Source organism: Cynocephalus volans, chromosome 1, assembly GCF_027409185.1.
Source record: "Cynocephalus volans isolate mCynVol1 chromosome 1, mCynVol1.pri, whole genome shotgun sequence".
In the NCBI taxonomy this organism is placed as follows: Eukaryota; Metazoa; Chordata; class Mammalia; order Dermoptera; family Cynocephalidae; genus Cynocephalus; species Cynocephalus volans.
This window is the reverse complement of record NC_084460.1, coordinates 282,409,328-282,431,252: the sequence shown is the minus strand read 5'-3', so window position 1 is coordinate 282,431,252 and position 21,925 is coordinate 282,409,328. Positions and strand designations below refer to the sequence as shown.

At 42.3% G+C, this 21,925-nt stretch overlaps 1 protein-coding gene across 3 annotated transcripts in view; it reads right to left on the bottom strand.

Annotated features, from left to right (window-relative positions):
- The window catches only part of TTLL4 (tubulin tyrosine ligase like 4), a 39,563-nt gene extending 18,227 nt beyond the window's left edge, over positions 1–21,336 (bottom strand). For all 3 annotated transcript variants that reach the window (XM_063096590.1, XM_063096595.1, XM_063096605.1), the window contains exon 1: positions 21,234–21,336. The gene's annotated coding sequence lies outside the window, so the exon portion shown is untranslated. The remainder of the gene's footprint in view (positions 1–21,233) is intronic.
- Between the last annotated feature and the right edge of the window lie 589 nt (positions 21,337–21,925).

Sequence of the window (21,925 nt, the reverse complement as noted above, 5' to 3'; positions counted from 1 at the left end):
TGTCCTTACTCTCTCACTCAGAAAGCTTTCCTCTCTGTCCAAAAAAAAGTACATCTTTCTGTTTCACCATCCATGACTTTACATGAGTGGCTACCTTCTCTCTCCTAAAACCAGTGTGGCTAGGAATAAGGCAAGTCTGGAAGTGGCAGAGAAATTAGCCAATATCTCCTCACCAACCAATTCTGAAAGATCAAAAATGATCTGTGAAATGCATTTTACATCTACTGCTCCCTAAACCAACTCTCTCAGCTGCCTCTGGTTTGGTCTGCTTTTCATGGTTAAGTATAACAAATTCAAACAGGAGGACAGAATTCCCCTGCTGACCCTGGAGTTCACAGCAATTTCATCTCTTTAAGAATTTTGCCAACTACACGGATTTAAATCCTATCCCATGTTGGTAGGAAAAAGAAGAAAGAAAATGGAACTAAACACCAACATTATTTTTACTCAAAGTGACTTTATTTCCAGTAGCCACAATGGGACAGGAGATTTCAGGGAGTAGAATTTAGAGGCAAGAAGAAGAGAGAAACTTTCTTAACTCCAAAGAACGGGCTTCAATTCTGGCTGATCTCAGGGAGAGAGAATCGGTCTCATTCATCTTCTCATTCAGTGTTTCCTTTTATGCAAAACCTCTAAACCAGGTTTGTAGTTCTGGGTCTCAAACAGTCTGTTCAGCACTGTTCACTTACTTTCTAAACTGAATTCACAAAATATTCTCCAATTTTCACAACTGCAGGAAAGGGTAGGTCTGCTTTCATGGCTGCATCCAGGGGAAAATACCTGTCCATAAGAAGTCATTCATCTGGGATAATTCTGAATGGAATTCTGACATCCTCATCATGTGTTTTTAAAGTAGCTACTAGGAAGGAATTAGCAGAGAGGTTCTTTTTTGCTCAGATTATATTCAAGACACAAAAACAGGGAGAGGACCTTGTATTTTGATAAGAAAATAGCCAAAGGTTTGGATCCTTGTACAGGCCACACACCAAAAAAAAAAAAAAAAAAAAAAAAAAGATAAGTGAATAATGGCCAAGAAAGATCCAAGATTCCTGTCTACAGCTACGGAAATGGTGACACAACAAATAGCCTACAGAAGCCACGTGACATCGCCCTTTTTTCCTGCAAAGGCCATGAGCTCTTTTTCAAGGAAAGTCCAAAAAAAATCACAAAGCATCACTGCCAATATTCAAAACGATGGTGGACTAAGAACAACATAAATACTAAAACTAGATTTTTGATGCCAGTAACCTCAAAATGAGGTCACAGAAAATGGACCTCCACGCAAGACCCAAACTATGGAAATACTGTGCCAGGGACAATTACACTATGCACTTATGGTAGAAAAGCATATACAAAGGAAAGAATCAAATCCTGCAATGGCTTTACAAGACTAAGCATGTGCATGTGTGTGTATATGTGTGTTATGTACACTCAGCAGATTCACAGTCCCAACTCACTTAGTCCTGTTTCAGAAATCTACATCTTGCCCCACCAAAGCAACACAACAGACATACCAAAGTGATGGAAGAGGGACTGGCTGGTTGCTCACTTGGTTAGAGCACGGTGCTGATAACACCAAGGTCAAAGGTTCAGATCCCCATAAAGGCAAGCCACCCCCCCCCCCGCAAAAAAAAAAAGTAATTGGAGAAAAGGGCTAAGGAAATGAAAACTCAGGCTCGTATCCCTTGAAAAACAACCCCACTAGTGACTCCCCATGTGCTTCATGCTATCTCAGACCATCATGCCTTTACAAGTGAGGGTCCCTGAAGCCCTTTCCTTCTCCCTCACCTGACTTTAAAAAATCAGCTCAAACATTTACCTACTCCAGGTAACCTTCCCTGACTCTCCAGTTTGGATAGGGTGCCTCATCTCTGTGCAGGCCACCATCATTGTTCATAATATACTAGCTTTAATAATGAACTAATTCATCTGACTAGAAGCAAAAAGCACATTTTCCTCCAGCTGATATCCCCAGTACAGTACCCAACACATAGTAAGTGCTCAATATTCTGTTGGATAAGCACAATAAATGAAGGGAAAACAAACTAGCATTTGTGACTGTCACTTTGGGTTCTTAATGAATATCAGGTACCTGCTAGGCACTTTACCCATATTATCTCATTTAATCCTAACAAAAACCTTATATTCAGTTTACTGACGATGAATTCAAGACTCAGCAAACTTAACTTTTAATTTTTCTGCAATTAAACAACCAAAAAGTAGTGGTGCCTAGATTAAAACTCAAGTTTGTCTGATTCCACACTGCCTCTTAAACAGGCGTGAAACACACATTTAGTCTCTGTCCCCTCCGTTATCCCTAACCTTCAGGTATAAGACAAAACACAGGGTGGAAACTCCCTTCCATTGCTAAAGGCCCTTCGTGGGTAAAGTGCCCGAGAGCATACCACTGCCTTCTCATCAACACCGCATCCAATCCCATTCTCCCTTGTAGCCATAGGCCACCCATCGTACAGTACCTCAGGGCTAAGTGAAGAGAACCCTCCTTCTGCACACACTGCTCAATGTTTGCCTCTCTGCATCCCACCATATTAATCCTCAGTGCCAGAAACAATGAATACAAGTGGCCTGACACCCAGCTGGCTTGACTTTTAATTCAAATAAGGAAGAGAGAAGCTAAATATACACTCCCACCATCCTCAGAAGGTGTGGGTAGCCTGTGCCTAGACAGAGTGTGAGACAAGTCAGCTGCGCAAGCATCAGAGTAGAGTGGATTCTCCTCTCTGACTAATGGAATTCCAAACCTCTTATGTCTCTGCAACAGTCATTTCTCACTCTTTGTCTCCTCTCATAGTCTCCATGATGTGTAGGATGGCAACTTGAAGAAGGACCAGGTGTCTTAAGAAAGAAACACGTCTGGGGGCTGGCTGGTTAGTGAGGCTGGATAGAGCGTGGTGTTATAACATCAAGGTCAAGTGTTCAGATACCATACCCGCCAGTTGCAAAAAATCCAACAAACAAACAAACAAAAGAAGAAACATGTCTGGGTACAAGGGACAAGCAGGTAAGATGTTTCCCTAACCCTTTCTGGGAAATAGCTTCAGAGCTAGTAAAAGACATTCAGGATTGGCTATGATGGCTGGGTCAGGAACGGTAAAGCAAAGACAAATTTGTCATGTCATATACTCTACAAAGAGTAGCTTCAAGAACTCGAAGTAAACAGTATCGCATACAAGTGTTCCAACTTGGTTTTAGTGTTATTGGTTCAATAGTAGTGTCTAGTGTGGTGCTAATAACACCAAGGTAGGGGTTTCGATCCTCTTACTGGCCAGCCACTAAAACCAAAAAAAAAAGTATCTTTCTACCTTAGACATGGAAATGATGGTTTGCAAAAGCAACTTCCTTCTTTCTCTTTATAGAGATTCCTGACAAAATCAAAACCTCACAAGAACGGAAGCAGAGACCTATCTGGAACATTCAGTGGTTCCCTGACCACTGCCACAGGAATGTGAGCAACAAACTTAAAAAAAAAACTTTAGAAGATCCAAATTCTAAGAAGTGGAGAAAGCAAGAAAATAGTGTCAATAGCTAACACACTGAGAATAGTGAGTTATTCCATAAAGTCAAAGTCCAGACAGACAAATAATGTCTGGCACCTAGACCCCACAGATAGCACACACTCAGAAGGCAGTCTTCAGCAAGGTCATCAAACCTGTCCCTTGTGGTACACTCTGGGCTCTTGAGACAACATCTGGGAGACCTTTCTCTCAGTCTCCCTTAAATTTCTAAGTGCACTGTGATAAAACACTATACATATCTGTATGTATGTGCCTTTAGGATCCAAGCGATAGGTTGCCTAGTAAATATCTCCCAGGAAATATTTTAGGATGAGACATCAAAGGAAAGAGGAACAGGGAGAAAATATATTTATATATGTACAAGGCCACGCACAGGCTACTTAATGGGAGCCTTGTATCAAAAGAGCCCAACTTCAGCAAATCTAAACTCATGAAGAGTAATTAGTGATTACATAAATCACGAGAATTCACCATCAAGTTCCAGTATTTTCATCCAGTTTACAGACATTTTTTTAGCCACATATACACAGTACTTAAAGATAGGCAAAAGCATTCATACTTACTCTCTTTGACTAAGTTCAACGGATCTACCATTAGCTGACCCTCCAATCAGCAGCTTGCAAGGAACTTACTTTAGGAGCCAATAAACAGACCTCACCTGGAAAATAATATTTTGAGTAATCTAATATTTTACAGAACCAGTGATCTAACATGTTTCTTGTTCCTATACATGATCCCTGGGGAACAGGAAGGCTTAAGGGACAAACAGGGCACAAACATTAAGCTATAGTTTGCAGAGTCAAAGTTTAAAAGAAAACAAGCCTGAGTTCTTCAATCTAGGTCCAAACAGGAAAATGCCCAGCTGAAAAATAAAGATTAGTTGAGAGCAGAGTAACTGAGGAGAGAGTTCCTGGGAAGAAAAGTCCCTATGGACAGCTCTCAGGACATCTGAATGTGTTTGTGCAAAAACAAAGGTCTGTAAGAATACATTCTCACCTGCTAATGGTCATTATCTTGGGGAGAGGGATGGGATGAAGGATTGGGCAGGAGAAGGATGGGGAATATTGTCCAGTTTACTTCAAGACATCTATACTGTTTGATCTTTAAGACAAAAACATGTATGACTTGTATAAAGTTTTCCAAGCGTCTCAGGGTGCTACTATACCTCACAGCCATGCTGCAGCAGCAGCTACCACTTCCTGGTGACTCAGCCAGGCAAAGTGCTGATAGTAGGAATCATCTTCAATGCTGAAACCACACAAACTGGAATGTTTGGGTAAAGACTGGAGAGAGGAAGTACCATAACCCCCACTGAATAGTTGTGAGAGATCAAGTTTGAAAATTCAGATAAAGCACATAAAACACAGTGCGTAGCCCCTAGTAAACATGACTGGCATGGTAGTTACCACTTTCATTCCTACTGGTACCAAATGATCTGATATCCCCTCAGCCCTTTCACAAGTGAAGGGGGAAAGAATACAAGGAGTGGGCAACAATTATTCCACACACATTTCAGGTAGGACAAGCAATTAAGATAATACGGCACTGGCATAAGAACATACAAACCAATGAAACACAATAGAGTCCAGAAATAAACTCTTACTTTTATGGTCAATTAATTTTTGACAAAAAGATGCGTAGGCAATTTAATAAGGAAAAGGATTGTCTTTTTAACAAATGATGTTGAAACTGGATATCCATGTGCAAAAAAAATGAATTTAGACTCTTACCTTATACCATAAATTAACTCAAATGAGATCAGAGAGCTAAAGGTAAGAATTAAAACTAGGGGCCAGCCCATGGCTCACTTGGGAGAGTGTGGTGCTGATAACACCAAGGCCATGGGTTCAGATCCCTATATAGGGATGGCCGGTTAGCTCACTTGGGAGAGTGTGGGGCTGACACCACCAAGTCAAGGGTTAAGATCCCCTTACCGGTCATCTTTTTTTTTTTTTTTTTTTTAAGAATTAAAACTAAAAACTTCTAGAAGAAAACACAGAAAAATTTTATGACCTTGGACTAGGCGAAGATTTATTAGATATGACACCAAAAGCATGATCAATAAAAACTTGATAACAGCTGGACTTCATTACAATGAAGAACTTAGAAAAACACTACAGAGGACGAAAAGAAAAACCCACAACTGGGAGAAAATATTTGCAAATATAAATAAGGGACATGTATCCAGAATATACAAAGAACTCCTACAACTATTGAGAAGAAAACCAACCCAATTTTTAAAATAGGTAAAATATTTGAATAAACATTTCACCAAAGAAGACATGCGATGGCTAACAAACACATGAAAAGATGCTCAATACCATTAGTCATTAGAGAAATGAAAATTAAAACCATAGTAAGATATTACTACATACCCACTGGAATGACTAGCATCAAATAGATTAATAAAACCTAGTGCTGGCCAGGATGTGGAGAAACTGGAACTTTCACACACGTTGGTGGAAATGTAAAATGGCTTTTGAAAAACTGTAAAAAATAGATTGGTACTTTCTTTAAAAGTTTAATATATAAGACCCAGCAATTCCACTCCTATGTATATACCCAAGAGAAATGAAAACACATGTCCACACAGAGATTTACACAAGAATGTTCATAGCAGCATTTTCATAAGAGCCCCAAATTGGAAACAATCCAAATGTCCATCAACTAACTGGTAAGGGAATAAACAAAATAGCATATATCCATATCATGGAGCTACTCAGCAATGAAAATGAATGAACTACTAATATAATAACATGGATTAACCTCAAAAACACTATGCTAAGTAAAAGAAGCCAGACACAAAAACTATATATTATATAATTCCATTTTTGTAAAATTTCTAGAAAAGACAAAATTATACACAGAAAGTAGATCAGTGGTTACCTCGGGCTGAGATTGTGAACCAGAAATGAGTACAAATGGGCACAAAGGAATTTTTTGTTTTGGTGGCTGGCTGTTAGGGGGAACCAAACCCTTGACCCTGGAATTAAAATACCTTGTTCTAACCAAATGATCTAATCAGCCAGCCACAAGGGAATTTTGGGGGTAACAAAAGTGCTCTAAAACTGAGTTGCAGCAATGTTGCACAAATGTACAAATTTACTAAAAGCCATCAAACTATACTTTTATGGTGGATGAAGCAATCATGTGGTATGTAAATTATACCCCCAATAAAGCTGTTAAAAGTGAAGAGGGGAAAAAAGGGGACAGAGGAACCAGCTTAAAGAAGTTAAATAAAATAATCCAAACTGATATAAGTAAATAGAAGATTGAATGAATAAATGAGGGAGATAGGACAACTCTTCCTTACAGCAGGATTCCAATTAATAATAGTAGAAAACACTGTTAGCAACCACCACAGTAATAATTGCTTCAGATAAGATTCATCGGTGGATCCTAAAACTAGTGGGTCAAACATTACCGAGAAATTGAATAATTACATTCTGAAAATATCTCTTCACAAGATATTAATTACAAAAGAAAAAAGCATAACTTTACAATGGAGAAATCTGGCAGACACCACTTTAAATCAAGAGATCAAAGTAGTTCTCATCACTAGTAATAGTACATACAGAGTGACACTATGTGCCTCATGATATGATGCTCTGAAGGGCACATCATCATTTCTGCAATTTCCAGGCAAAAATGCATCATCTTGAATGCATGTGGAAATATCAGACAAAGTCAAATTGAAGGTCATTCTACAGAATAACTGGTCTGTACTCTTCTAAAATGCCAAATTCATTAAAGACAAAGAAAGGCTGAGAAACTATTCCAGATTAAAGAAGACTAAAAAGATATGACAAGTGAATACAACATGTGATACTGGGCCAGGTAAAGGACATTAATGGGACAATTGACAGTATTTGAATAAGGTCTCTAGATTAGATAACAGTAATATAGTATAAGATATTATATTAATGTTAATTTCCTGATTTTGATCATTACACTGTGGCAAGAGAATATCCTGGTTTTAGCAAACATTTAGGAAGTTTTTAGGAAGTATTCAGATGTAAAGGGGCATCATGTCTACAAACTATTCTCAAACATTTCAAAAACAAACATACATATATAAGAAAATATGAATAAATAATAAAACAAGTGTGGCAAAATACTAACATTTAATGAATCTGGGTAAAGGGTAAACAAGAATTCTCTGTATTATTTTTGCAACTTTTTTGCAAGTCTAAAATCATTTCAAAATAAAAATGTTTTTTTGTTTTGTTTTTAAATTATTATTACTTAAAGGGAAGTCTGGTTTTCCTCAGACCAGAAGGCAGGTAGCACACAATCAACTTCAACTTTTCCTTGAAATTACACTGGCAGAAATGGATTTTACCAGTGAACAACTCAAGCCAATGGACTTACTCCTTGCTCCATTACTTGAAGCAGGCTTGACTGGCAGATCCTTCTGTCATCCCTAAGGTGCAAGAACTGAGGTCACATCTCCCATAACCCAAGTCTTTTAAATGTAGCCACCTTACTATGAACTAGTCATTCAGCACACAACACTCCAACCTGACAGTGAACCTGAAAACTCCGGCTCAAGGGGAGTTCAAGAGAGAAGATAAACACCTTTTGGCTGGTTACCTAGCTCATAGAAGGGCAGATGAAGTTTAACAGAATCACTTTCCCTGGGGCCCATCAACACACAAATGGAGTGGGGGAGGGGAAGAAATCTTCAATACTGAGAGGAGAAATGCTATTTAAACCTGCTGCTACTGAAAACCTCACTGTCCAACAAAACATAAGTCCCTGTCTTGCCCTCAACTGAGAAAGCAGCTGCTGTCAGCGTCCAGCTGAGAAACAGGAACCTAGAGGCTGAGATAAGGACATTACCACTGGAGTCAAGGAAACAAGGAGGCACTGTGGGAAGCTCAAGGGTTTCTATAACCACTGTTATTTAAGAGGGAACATGTTATCTTTTAATTCCCTTGAAATTTGATGGGAACGTTAGATTTCAGTAAAGTCACGTTAGGAGAAGTGGGAGGAGGACTAATGAGACAAGAACAGGTCAATCACATTCCTCCCTTGCCCAAGTAATCTTTTAGAGTCAGGGGTAACAACTGCACAAAGACTTTGGTAAAAAAAAAAAATATCCAGGCAGAAGAGGCTCAGTCTCTGGGACAGGCGTCCATGAAACATAGAAACTCCCAACATGCCTGTGGTAACAATTTTACCCTGACCTCAGCAGATCTTTACTTCCACTCAATCCACAAAGTCTTCCCAGCTTCAAACATACATCCTTGAATCTGTCTACCCCACCTCCACTGTCATTACCTTAGTCAAGCCACCATCATCTCTCACCTGTTGAGTTCCCTGTTGCTACTCTTACTCCTTCTTATAATCTATTTTCAAGACAGTGGCCACAGTGCTCTTTTTAAAATTTAGCTTAAAGCCATCTGATGGATCCAAGGCCTGTGTGATCTGACTCCTCACTATCTCTCTGACCTTATCCAGAGCCACTCCACCCCTCACCAGGAGTGTTCTCATCTTCGGGTCTCTGCTGTTTCTTCTGAAACACTCAGATCTCTGAATGGCCAGCTCAGTTCCCTCACTAGGTATTCAGTTAAAACGCCCTCTCTGTCAACAGCCTTATCTATTATTGTTCTACCTCAATCATTCCCTATTACTTTACCTTGTTTTATTCCCTGTTTCATTCCTCTACAATCTAAAATTATACATCAATATTTCCTCAAATTTACCTAAAGAAATAATGGAAGGATAAACAAAGAACTGATTTCTAAAAAAAGGTTACCAATGGGGTTGGAAACAGACTCAGACAAGACTTATCTGTGTGTATCTTTTTCTATAATTTAAATTTCTGAGCTATATAAATGAATCACCTAGTCAAAAACATATTACATTTTAAATAAAAACTTCAATTAGTTATGCATTTCTTTGCTATTTGCCTATCTGCTTTTCCAGAATGAAAACTCTGAGAACAGGAACACTGTTCGAAAAGTTTATGCCTAGCCCCTGAATTGTAATCAGGGCTCATTAAATATTTGCTGAAAAAGCAAATGCATCTACAACAGCTATGATCAGTTGAAGAAAATGTTTTTCTACATTCTTACACAGTCACTCACAACACAGCACAGAATACTGCACCTCTGGTCAACAAAATGTGTGTATAGGGCTACACACCAAGGAATTCTCCAGAGGCCACCAGCTGGGTATCCTATAATTCAATTCAATTCTGACACTACATACCTAAAGATAGAGAGTCAGAGGGAGAGAGAGAGAGAGAAGTTTAGTGAAGCAGGCGGGCAGGTGTTGGCCTTGGGCGTCCACCCAGCGCAGCCATGCTTTCCAACCTGCAGCTTCCAAGGACATTTTTGGCTGGTTACCTAGCTCATAGACCTGCATGTAAGGGGTCTGGGGACCCAGCCTGGCATGTGAAGGGTTTGTGACCCGGTTTGTGAACGGGCTTGAGGGGTCTGTGGGCTCCAGACCCAGCCTTAGCTCGACAATCAGCCCATCTGATGCAGGATTACCAGCAGGTAAAAGAGCCTGACAACTGGCGTGGTCATCTAGCATCATGAACAGGATTAAGAGCGATACAGCTGGCGATGTCGACAGGATTCCAAGCCACAGCAGACCCCAACGAATTGGCGTAGTCAGGCAGGATTACACCACAATTGGCATAGTCTGTGACAGGATTCTGAGCAGACACAGGAGCTGAAAGCCCTTGGAAGAAAAAGGAAATGTGGCTACTTGTATATATGCTGTGCCTTGTGGCCACCTTCCTGTCGACCGGGATCTGGCTGCTGCACAGTGTACTTGCAAGGCAGCACAGAACAGGTACTACAACACAAAACCCCTTGGGAAGGGGAGGAATGTGGCTGTCCTTGAGCATGTGGTGCCTGGTGGCCACTTTTCTGCTGACCGGAGCCTGGCTGCTGATCACTATGCTGCAAAGTGATCGAGATTTGCAGCAGAAGGCAGAGTTGTTGGAAGCACAGATAAATGTCCTGGAGGCGACGTGCAGCAACTGGCCACTCCTGCTTCTCACAGCAGGGAAGACGACCAACCCAGTGGTGAGTTGGAGAAAACCCTGCGGCTCCAGGCATGACCTGTTGTGCACAAGAAATTGAGACAGTAAAGCAGCAGAAACAGGGAGAGCCCCTGGCTACTCCAACTATGAGATCTAGGGGTGGATAGTGTAATGTGCTTTAGAGACTATGTAGTAAATGCATGTTGCGTTTGTCTGAAGGCAAATGGCTTGGAGGGTGACACTTAAACCCGATGGCTGGACGGGTGCCGTAAAACCCAATAAAAGAGTGCTACATGCAGATGGGCAGATGACCCGAGGATGGGTGCCCCTGCAGAATTTCAAGTATGTTTTCACCTGGTGAAAAGATGGAAAAGTTAGTTTCCGTTACTACGCACCTGTCTCTGAGGCAGCAGTTACAAAAGAGCCGCAGATATGCATAAAGGCGAGGCAGCCACTCCTTCATGGACTGGGCAAATGCAGCTGTTTGAAGTGTGTAGGCAAATGCTGCAAAAAACTGCCTGAAACTGAGTAGCCGGTGTACTGAGCTGATTGAAGTCATTCAAAAGCCAGAATGTAAAAGCGAAGAGCAGGAGAAAAACGAAGCAGATAAACTGTTTGCTAAAGACATCACCTTGGCAGTGAGGCAGCCAGATGCTAAGAGCCAAGACAATGGGGAAAAAAATGCCCTAAAGGAGTTTGAGAAATTTGGGAGAGCGCCCCTCCCATCCTAGGAGAACTGAGTTTGTCCTGGAGGGCAGACCTGAGGTGTCATTGCCCTCGGCAAACTGCTCCCTGCATCCCAGCCGCTCTGGCTGGAGCAATCCTGCCTCAGCACCTCCAAAGACAAAAAGCCAAAAACCCTGGTGGTATTCACATTGTGTTAAGTTTGCAGGCCAACAGTATGTGAGAGCAGTGGAGGCGTGGCAGCCTCCTCCTAGATTTCAGAAGATGTATGAATAAGCTGGGGGACTCAGGCAGAGGCCTGCTGCAGGGGTGGAGCCACTGCGGAGGTCATTTATGGAGCAATGTGAAGCAGAAAAGTGGGGTCGGAGCCCCCACAGAGAACCCCAACTGAGGAAATGTCTAGTGGAGCCAGGATGGCGGGACTGCCGCCAGGAGCCCAGAACTGTGGGGCTGCTGGCAGTGTGCAGCACCAGCCTGGAAAAGCCGCAGGCACCAGGGCAGCTCAATGGGCTTCACTTGGCAGAGCTGTAGGAGTGAGGTTGCCAAACGCTTTAGGGGTCCAGGTGTCCCAGTATGTTTAACGTTTGCCCCGTTTGGGTTTTGGATTTGTTTGGGGACTGTGTTCCCTTTCTATTCCTCCCTTCTAGCACGGTAATGTGTATCCAATGTCTGTCCCACCGTATCTTGGAAGTAGATAAACTTGTTTTTGACTCTTTACAAGTTCACAACTGGAAGGACTTTTGCTTTTGGTCTCAGAGGAGACTTTGGACTTTTGAGTTGGTGCTGCAACAAGCTAAAGACTTTTGGGACTGGGATGGAATGTGCAATGTGTGAAAGTAAGGTTAATTTATCCTCACTAAGGGAATGTTGAGGAAGATTCTGAACTCGTAGATTGAGGACCCTGAAGGGGTGGATTGTTGGGAAAATAGAATAGATTGGTCAGGGCCCTTGCCTCGGGTCGAGTTGGGTGTGGTTCAGCACGTCTATTGTAAGCAAGTTGTGTGTGCGTGTGGAGTTAGTGCGCAGTGCGCCAATGTGTCATTTAGTTTTGTTGCTATTCATGTTTTGTTGCTCTTTGTGTGTTCTTGAGAGAGAGAGAGAGGAACTGAGAGAGACAGAAAGTTTGGTGAAGCAGGCGGGCGGGCGTTGGCCTCAGGAGTCCGCCCAGCGCAGCCATGCTTTTACAAACCTACGGTTTCCAAGCACCTTTTTGGCCGGTTACCTAGCTCATAGACCTGAGTGAAGGGGTCTGGTGGCCCAGTCTGGTGTATGAAGGGTTTGTGACCCAGTCTGTGAGTGGGCTTGAGGGGTCTAGGAGCCCAAGACCCAGCCTTAGCTCAACAATCGGCCCAGCTGGGGCAGGATTACCGGCAGGTAAAAGAGCCCGACAACTAGCATGGCCGAGTAGCTTTACAACTGGCATCATGAACAGGATTAAGAGCTAGACAACTGGTGCTGTGAGGATTCCAGGCCTTAGACATTAGCCAGACAGGTGCCAATTGAAAGCCTCAGGTTGTGACCTGTACTTCTGAGTGACTGGTTATACGAAGTATTTTTTTGTTTTTTTGTCTTTTGTCTTTTTGTGACCGGCCGCACCGCGCTCAGCCAGTGAGCGCACCGGCCATCCCTATATAGGAACCGAACCCGCGGCGTGAGCACTGCTGCACTCCCAGCGCAGCACTCTCCCGAGTGCGCCACGGGGTTGGCCCCTGAGTGACTGGTTATAAACAGAGGTTCCCATGATCCCCTCCTAGGGTTCAATTAATTTGCTAGAGAGGCTCATAGAACTCAGGGAAACACTTTACTTACTTTTATCATTTATTATAAAGGCTATTACAAAGGAAATCGATGAACGACCAGATGGAAGAGATACACAGGGCAAGGTGTGTGGAAAGAGGCAACCAAGCTTCCATGCCTTCCCCAGGGATGCCATCCTCCAGGTACCTCCCCTCATTCAGCAATCAGAAGCTCCCCAAGCCTTGTCCTTTTAGGATTTTATGGAGGTTTCATTACATAGGCATGATCTATTAAATCACTGGCCATTGGTGATCAACTCAACCTTCAGCCCCACTTCCTCCCCACACGTTGGGGGGTGAGAATAAAATTTCCAACCCCCTAATGACAGAGTTGGTTCCCCTGACAACCAGCTCCCCCCCCCATCCAGGAGCCCCAGCCATCAGTCATCTCATTAGCATATAAAAAGACATTTACCACTTAGGAGATTCCAAGGGTTTTAGGAGCTGCATACCAGGAACCAGGAGCAGAAACCAAATATATATTTCTTATTGTATCACAATATCACACCGCACGCCACAAGTTGGACTTCTTCATATTAAATAGGTGTTCCCCTCTTACCACCACCATCTTCTTTGTTGCTACTTCTTTACTCAGTGCATGAGCTCTACCACAGCTATACCCAACTCCTTCAGTAGTACTTTTTCCTCCTCCTGTGGCCCCTTCCAAAATCCTCCACAGTTCCTCTGTTCCATCCTCTCTGGTATCAACCCAATCCGCTCTCACAATTTCAACTATTATCTGCAGAACAGTCATTTTGCAAACTTGACCTCTCTCAAGGCTCATGTCTGCATCACCAAATGCCTGCTCTGTCTTTTCTAAATGCATGTCTGACCGCTTTAGTCCAGTTTATCAAACTAGCTCTCCACTCCTGACCTTTCAATTTCTTTCAGTGGAACCTTCTTTCGCCTAGTCAAGCTAAAAACTTAAGTCACTTCTCACTTCTTCCTTTCCTTAATTTCCCCAAAGCCAAACCAGTCATGAAACTTAAGAGTCTTTGTTAACATTCGCCCTCCTTTCATTATTTCTACCACCACCCCAGATCTGGACTTACTGCAACAGCATCCAGACTGAAGCTTGTGTCTCCAGGGTCCATCCTTTCTAATTCCATCCTGTGAACAACCTCCAAATTAACTTTGCTCAAATATTGCTTGATCAGATCACTTCCTTTTCAAAAATTGTCCATGAACCTTCACCAAACATCATAGTGGCACACCAATCACTTGCATCAGAATAACCTGGGGTGCAGATTCCTAAGCCCCACCTTCAGAGAGGAGTCAGTCTGCAGTGGGGCCAGGAATCTGCATTTTTAACATGCATTCCAGATGACTGTCATGTCAGTCCATAAGTAAAATCCAGATTTCTCAGCTTGGGTTCAAAGACCCCCAATCTTTTAAGGTTTATTTCGAATTTCTCCCATCTTGAACTCTGCTATATGAACTGCTGGTCTTACACCAAATTCCCAGAATAAACCTTTCAAATGCCTGTCTGCAGGCTTTACTCTACTATGCCTCTTCCTTCTGAATCCTTACCATATGTCATTTACCTCTTCCAGATCCAGCTGAAGCCCCACCCTCTCCTCAAATACTTGTTGTGTATTCCTCTCGCTTGATATTTTGCCAAGGCTGATAGCACTGTTCACTTTCCACATGGATATGCCTCCTAAGTTCCATGATGGTTTTTATAGGAAATCCCTGTGTATCTATAACAGACAAATGCAGAGTATTCTGGTAGAAGAGGGGTGGGAAGAGCCATGCCCCAGTTTGGCCTCCTCTTCAGCAGTACTGTCCAACTCTCCTCCCCCAACAACTTCATGGGGCACTAAGGATTCCTAGAACTAAGTTTAAAAATTTGACTCAGGATGATGATTATGTTCAATGTCAATTAAACCTCCACAAAATTGTTAAACATAAAACAAACAACTGACTAACGAGATAAGAGTGGTGAGTAAAGAACTGCGGATAGTTCTACAGATACACAAACTGGCCTCAAACATCCCTTTCTTTCTGTTTGCATGGCTAGCTCAGCCCAGTCCCTAACAGCCCCCCCTCACCACCACCAAAACGAAGTGCAGGACTGTTACTGTAGCATCCCAACTATGTCCCTGGCTCCAGATTCTCCCATTTCTAAAGAATCCAGTCTCAGAACTCAGAACATCCTACTTTGTCATCTTTATACAGCATTCAGAAACTGCCTATCTAGTTCTGTCCTCCAATCTTTGTGAGGTAATTTTGCTTCAAGTTTCCTCATTAAGTGAGTGTGAATGATTAGTAACCTATGCTAGAAAATCTATTGCTGTTGTCTCAAACAATCAAATCTCCAGAGGCCAGGCCTAGACCAACTTGGACAAGGTATCTATTTCTACATAAAGCAATTTATTCATTACCCACTGATTAAATCACTGTCCTATATTAAAGGAGAGTGTGGCTCTTGGGATCTGCAGTTTCCTTTTCCTCCTCCATCCAGGTGTTTCCCTCAGTCACCAGGGGAACTCAGGACATCAGAAATGATTCAGATTCTACAATCCACAAGATCTCTGATGAGATTATTTCAATTGCTCAATAGTAATGTTAGAAGATAGAATTGACTTGAGCCGGCCCTTGGCTCACTCTGGAGAGTGTGGTGCTGATAACACCAGGGCCACAGGCTCAGATCCCATACAGGGATGGCCGGTTAGCTCACTGGGTGAGGCGTGGTGCTGACAACACCAAATCAAGGGTTAAGATCCCCTTACCAGTCATCTTTAAAAAATAAATAAATAGGGCCGAGCCCGTGGTGCACTCGGGAGAGTGCAGCTCTGGGAGCGCGGCACGCTCCCGCCGCGGGTTCGGATCCTATATAGGAATGGCCGGTGCATTCACTGCCTGAGTACCGGTCACAAAAAAGACAAAAAAATAAAAAATAAAAAATAAATAAATAAATAAATAAATAAATAAATAAATAAATAAATAAAAATAAAAGAAGAATTGACTTACCTGAAACCAAATAGAAAGGGGGAATAGGAATAGTATAGGAATCAGACCCATTTTCTCTTATGAGATAAATTCCAAGCTATGTCTCTCTAAAGAAAGTTGGAAGAGCAATCAACTTCTTATGGCTCTACTGAGAGAGGAAGGTCAATACCCCAGCCCTAATGAGAAGTTAAGACAAATGAAGTCATAGGTACCTCTTGTAGAACACAGTTCAGTAACACAAAACGAGCGAGCAAACCTGAGGTCAAGATACAGTATATACCAGCTAGAGCTGAAGGAGGTAAATCTACAAATTACTGAAAAGTGAAACCAGTTGAAGGCTTCATATATTGGGTGATTAGCTTTCCTGAAGGCTTGACCTTTATGAGCTTTGGAAAGGAACCTCTTTCCTCTTCCTCAAGTGAGCTCTGGAGCAACAATTTTCAAAGCATAGTTCAAAGACCCTGAGACCCTTTTTAGGTGTTCTTCTAGGTCGAAACTGTTTTCATAACAAAACTAAAATGTTATTTGCCTTTTTTTTTACTGTGCTGACCTTTCTACTGATGGTGCAAAAGCAATGGTGAGTAAAACTGCTCATGCCTTGGCATGACTAAGACAATGGCACCAACTTAGATTCTTCACTACTACACATTTTCACCACACAGTGAATATTCTACTTTGTCACCTTTATAAAGCATTCAGAAACTGCCTATCCAGTTCTGTCCTCCAATCTTTGTGGGGGTAATTTTGCCTCAAATTTCCTCTTTAAGTGTGAAAGATTACTAACTAGCCTGTGTTAGAAAGTCTATTGCTCTTGTTTCAAAACATCAAGTCTCCACGGGGCAGGCACAGACCAACTTGGAATAGATGCCTGTTTTACTTGATGACACAGTAAAAATTATATTAAATCTTGCTTGGGTACATACCTTTTAAAATATTTTGTGTGATAAAATGAGAAATACATATAAAACACTTAAGCTGCATACAGAAGATGATGGTTGTCTCTAATAAGGCACTTGTGTTATTGTTCGAATTGCAGGCTTTTTCTGTGGAGCGCCATGTTTACTTAAAAGAATGAATGACACATAAGGGATAGATATTCAGACTTTAGTATTTGGCAGATATGTTCTGGAAAATGAACAAAGTAAGCCTGTCAATTCAAGGAAAACAACTGGCAATATTTGTTGCCAATGATAAAATATAAGTTTCTAAGAGAAAATCAGAATTTTGGCAAAACTGTATCTGCCACCATGAGTGTACAGCTTCCCCATGCTTAACCGCTTTTGAAGAGATTGTGGTGATAAAATGAAGGTGAGTTTTTGATATTGTATAATCAAATGTGACAACAACATAGAGAAACAGTATTTTCCAAATATCTATCACATGATGTTACATTATCATGCATGTGTATAAGATCCAGTCAAATGAGAGATAGATCAATGGATTTTAATATAACAGAGCATGAAAAGTTCAATGGTATCATTTTAGATTTCACACTGCAACTAAACCTGACAAAAATCACTGCTTGTTTTGTGTAGTACCAAAGAAGAATACTCACAATTATCTGAGAAGGCTATTGAAATACTCCTCTCTTTTCCAACTAAATATCTGTGTGAAGCTTAATTTTCTTCATAATTCAACCAAAACAACATAGCACAATAGACTGAATGAAGAAACAGATATGAAAATCCCCAGCTGTCTTCTATTAAGCAAGACATTAAAGAGATTTGCAAAAACAATGCCATTTTCTCACTAATCTTTTTTGAAACAATAGCATTTTTCCTTAAAAAACTTATGTTACTCTAACTTATGTTTAAAATGCTACTTATTTTGTTCCCTGTACTGGCCAGCAAAAAAAAATTTTTAAAGCCACTTATGTTAAAAAATGTTACTTATGTTAATAATGGCCTTATTATTTCTAAATGAATTAATATTTCAGTTTCTAATATGGTAAATATTGAGATATACATGCCACATTACAAAAAAGGAAAAGAAAAGAAGATCCCGAAGAGCCTTTTGAAGTGCATAAAGGAGTCTTGAGTCCAAAAAGTCGGAGAATCGCTGGTCTACAAGAGCACTGCCTGTCCAGGATATCCATGAGGGCTCCACAGGACAGGGTCTTCAGTATTTTAGGACTTAAGGGAAATTAACAATCTCAGTATTTGTTCCAATTCTGTCAGAAGGGAACATGAGAAATTCAGGGCATTAAAGAAAAATCTTTTCTCTGCATTTCACTGACAGGCCAAAGCACCTGATCCCATGTTAAAATCCAGGGAGGCTATGACCAGACAATTCCTGGTGGGAATTGTCTTTCATAGAAAGAACCTGGTGGAAAAGCTAAACCCAACTCTAGATCACGAGTTATCAGATAGATTCTTAAGCTAAGGCTTCATCTAGATAGTCTTTCAGCAAGAGACAACTTTCCATTCACATATTCATTTATGTATTTGGTTAAGCACTCTGTCCCCTTCTTCCTTCACTTTTCTTCTGCCCACCTTTTCAATGTTGGTGTTCCTCTGAGATCAGCACTCTCACTTTGCCTGGCACATGATAAGCATTCAATAAATGGCAGCTGCAATTATTACCACACATTCTCCTGGAGCAACGTCTTCCATTCCATGACTTCAACTCTACATTCTCAACTCTATCATCACACAGACCTGTTGTTAGCTCCAGACCTACAGAATGACCTCCTGGGCCCTTTTACCTGGTTGTGCTGCAGGGACCTCAACTCGGCATGTCCAAAATGTAATTCCTTAATCTTTCTGCTCAAAGATGCCCCTCCTTCAAACAGTTCCTCCCACATCACCACCCACATGGTAACTGAAGTCAGAAACCTAGGATCATTCTCTACTGCTCCACTCTCCCTGCATCACTCTGCCACCAGGTTTTGTCTCATTCTACCATCTTCAACATCTCTCTAAACCTTCCCTACTCCCACTTGCAGCAGCCATTAAGCCTTCTTCATCTCTAGCCTGGACCATATGTTAGTTTTCTCATTGGCTCCCTGCCTCTGGACTAAAATCCTTCCTATTCAACCCACACCCTGACACTTTGGTAATCTCAAACACAAATCAGATGTTATTTTCCTGCTAATTATCTTTGTGGTTTTCCTGGAATATACTCTTCAAATGATTTTACTAAGAAGAATTTTTTTTTTTTTTTTTGTCATTTTTTCGTGACCGGCACTCAGCCAGTGAGTGCACTGGTCATTCCTATGTAGGATCCGAACCCGCGGCGGGGAGCATCGCTGCGCTCCCAGCGCAGCACTCTACCGAGTGCGCCACGGGCTTGGCCCTAAGAAGAATTTTTAAAAGCATGTATTCCTCACACATCTTAAAGTTGACCTAAATTTTTCATCAGAAGTTTAAACAAGTTTTTTTCAAGAGGAGGTAGAAAATATTAAACATTTCATAAAAAGAAATGTTAAGGATTAACTGTAGTTAAACATTTCATAAGTTGATTTGATAAAATAGGTTTTAACTATTTTCTTGGATAACACACATCTAAACTAAAAGAGATCTCTTAAAAATTTTTTTTATGCAAGTTTTATTCAATATAGCTCAAAAAACCCGTGGTTGCAAAAAAAATTTCCAATTATATTTAATTTTTGTGTTCTTCTGAATTCAGAATATCTCAAAAAGAAACAGGCTTCACTCTAACCAGCAATATGTATAACACTGGGAAAGATGGGACGCCTTCTGGGTTTGGTAGGTGACTTAATCACTAAAAGGAGGCTTCCTTGAAATCAATATCTCCAAAGTATTCCCCGTATTAGCATTTGAGAAGGTTTTTACACTCAGGTCAATACACCCTAGTAAAATTTGGTTAGTGTGAAGGATATGCCACCGATCCCCCCCCCTTTTTTTTAAGGGCAGTTTTAGAAAAGAGTTCATTTGGAAGCTAAGGATCTGGAAATTCATTCATGTAAAGCTACATGTGCAGGTGTAATCCCTTGAAGTCTTGGGCCCTGATTACCCCAGCTTGAAAAACCACTGCTCTGGAGGATAAAGTTCTAACTCAGCAAAACATTCAAGGCCCTTTGTAATCCAACCCCTATTAACTTCTTGTCGCTGGATGTCTTGTCACTGGATGGCTCCCTTCAAATCCAGCTCAGGTCTGTCAAACTGTTTCCAAGTTCTCTTTTCAAGCCTTGCTGTATTTTTTCTAACGCCACTTTGTATCTGGAATGTCCTCCCGCCTCTTTAGTTCCAGAAAACTTGATAATTATTCAAGGCTGGGTTCAAAAGTAGCTGATAACTTTCTGGGCACTAAGAGGGATGGCCTTTAATCAAAACAGCGTCACAGTAGTTACTGCAAGAAATGGAAGGACGGGATGGAACACTGTCCCAGAAGATCCTCCAGATGCTTGTTGATCGGCTAAATCAACAGGTGCAGAAGTTAAGGGTGATGTGGTTTGGAATATCTGAGAAAGCAGGGATGACTCCATAAAGAAAGGATTAAAACATTTCCTAGATCCAGAATGGGATGTGAAGGCCACAGGGAATAGGGATAATGTAGTTTTCCAAGTAAGTCTGGGTTAAGAGTCTCTCTTCTATTCTATCACAGCACACATTACAGAATGGTAAATGCTTGTTTACTTTATTAAAAATCTTCCCTGCACTATAAGCTCCGTGAAAACACGCTTGTCTTGTTGGCCACTCTATCTCACTAGGGCTCTCCATAGTTCCCTGGCTCATTAAATATTTGCCTATATATTAAATATTGTCTAGTGAATGATGAAATGAAGGGATGGATGGATGAGTGAAGACTTAAGTTCCACGGGATCTCAGATCCTGTTTGAAAGCGTACAGCTTAGGAAAGTATTTCTCTACAGATACCGAGGGTGGGGAAGTAAAAAAAAGTAGATATCGGTGTTAAATTCGGCCGTGAAGCCTGACAGGAGCTTGGGCCCAAAACCAGGTGAGGAGAATTTAAACCGCAGCGCGGCGGGAAAGAAGAGGCACGGAGACCAGGATGAGGGGATGCTGCAGGGTTCGGGCACCCACAGGCGAGGCCGACTAAGTTCACAGGGCGTGGCGGAGGGGGAGACGGGTTCCGAGAGGGCACGAAGTCCCGGGCGGGCAGGAGTCGGCGGACCCCTTGCCTCCAGGGAGATGGAAAGGTTGCGGGCCGGAAGCGCCGATGGGGCGGAAGCGGCCGGAGGGCTGGGGACTGGCGCGAAAGGACCCGGGCAGGGGGAGGGGCGGGAGTGTCGGGCCGGCGGAGGGTCCGGGTCGGTTCCCCCGGCTCCGCAGTCACACTCACCCAGAGGACCCAGCTTCGCCCGGCTCGGCGCCAGCTCCGCGCTGCTTCCTCTTCCGGCCTGCTAGGCAAGCGGGCGGTCCAGGTGCCCCTAGCAACCACTCACGCGACCCAGCCTCCGGGGGCGCTGCCGCCTGCCACGCACTGCACGCTCCCCCAGCGGGTAGACAGGGGCCTGGGAGGAACGGGCGGGGGCGGGCGGGAGTCAAGCGCGCGGAATCTCAGGGGTTGTGGGGTCTGGGAGGGCGGGCCGTCAGCTACCTCGCGCGCGCGCAGTCCCTTCAGTACGGGTGGAACACGGCGAGCGGAATTCTGGGAGATGTAGTCCCGAGGTTAAAATGTGCAATGAAAGGCACTATTCTGGGAATCCAGAATCTTTCTACCCTGATTTCACCGAATCCCTATGGACTCTTTCTTTGGCCGTACCTCAGTTCGCTCTTCTGAAATCTAAGAGCCCAGGCTCTATTAAAGAATTTCCAGTAAAAGCCTTCGACTTTGGCCCCAGAAAAGGGAAGATCGCCCTTTCCATTCCACATCATCCCAACCCACCCAGCAGGACAAAACTACAACCACTTGCTTTATGAGCTTCAAGTGTGAACTTTAGGAAATACTGACTCAATTAACTATCTCATTATCTCTCCAGGCAAGAAAGATCGGGCCCCCTGTCTCAGATATCCCTAGACCTGATGGATTTG